Below are 1,570 nucleotides of genomic sequence, written 5' to 3'. Positions count from 1 at the left end.
CCCTACAACAACAACCCCCATCCCTCCCAAAAACCCCCCAACAAAATCCCACAAAAAACAACAACAAAAACAAACAAACAACTAACATAAGTATAATTATTGGGATCAGCCAAAGCACAACACAGTTTATAATAAAGCTTGCATGATCAGAAGGTTACGGTGTGGATAGCATTGAGCAATCAAGGCACTTTCGGTCACTTTATATTTCTCAGTGAAAATCAGCATCCTATTGCAAGGAACTCTGGCCTACACTTTGTCCCCCTCTCAAAGATCTGGAGAAGAAATGTACTATTAATTGTTGGGGCCGATGGGAGAACAGAGTCAGCAATTTCAGCAAGATGGGGCAGCACTTCATGTCTTCAGAGCTGTTCTGCGCTGAATCAGAAACCACTTTGATAACAGGGCAGTCAGGTCAGTACGACTGAGCATAACTGGGCCCCAAACAGTCCAGACCTGAGGCTACTGGAATTTCACCCTAACCTTAACCCTTACCCTAATTCTAACTCTAAACCTAAGCCTAAGCCTGATCCTAACCTTAACCCCAACTATTATTCTTAGCCTAAGCCTAAGCCTAACCCTACCCCTGACCCTGATCCTAACCCTAACCCTAAACCTGACCCTAACCCTAACCCTAACCCTAATCCAAACCCTAACCCAAACTCTCACCCTGACTCTAACCCTGACCCTGACCATAACCAATTATTGACACAAAACAGGCAAACCGTGGTCAGTCAGGTAGATCATCACTTGGACTTGCACCCAGTTTTTTTTTTGCCCATTACGCTCTCTTCCCCCTTTGGAGGGACGCAGATCCAAATCACTCGTATTGTAATCGTTTTTTTTTTCTTTCTTTGTGTCAACTCCATGTACTTCCACCTTGTTTAGTTAAGTCTGAGAAAAGAGAAACACGTCGACAAAGAACGGTCATTTTGTGCTGCGTGAAAGAAAGGTAAAGAGACAAAAACAACAGAGGAAAAGAAGACAAGTTAAGAAGTACCTACTAGTGACACCAGTCTACCACCCACTTCTAATCTGTTAAAAGTTCAGTAGGTTTTTTTTTGGAAGGGGGGGGGGGGGGTTGTTGAAGAATATATACGGCGCTCTCAGGTACTGCATAATGTTTTTAGAGTGCACCAATTGGTTATTTTCACGTTAGTTTGGAGCACGGCTTGGTTGTTTAGAGTTTAAAGACATCAGTCTACCTCCCACCCCCTACCATCTCTCCGCCCCATCCCTTTTCTGAGGAAAAATAAAATAAACGAAAAAAAGTCGATTGTGAGGCAGCTCGAATCTCTGCAGGGGATTCGTTTTAGCTTGCTTGATTCATGGTTTTTATAAGTGAGGTGTCATAAAAAATCCCATGACTGGAGCAATGCGTGGGCCGTTCCCGGCCGCCTGTTCTGAGACCAGCGAGACTGACATAGTGTGTGACAGGCTTGACAGGTTTATGTGAGTTATAGCACCCCCTCCCCCTCCCTCTCCCTTCCTCCCTCCCTTCCTCACTCCCTCCCAGACCCCCACCCTATCACTTCCTCCCCCACACATGCAAATGCTCACCCTGCGATCCTTT

Source organism: Aplysia californica, unplaced genomic scaffold, assembly GCF_000002075.1.
Source record: "Aplysia californica isolate F4 #8 unplaced genomic scaffold, AplCal3.0 scaffold00021, whole genome shotgun sequence".
Taxonomy (NCBI): Eukaryota; Metazoa; Mollusca; class Gastropoda; order Aplysiida; family Aplysiidae; genus Aplysia; species Aplysia californica.
This window is presented reverse-complemented; position numbering follows the sequence as displayed.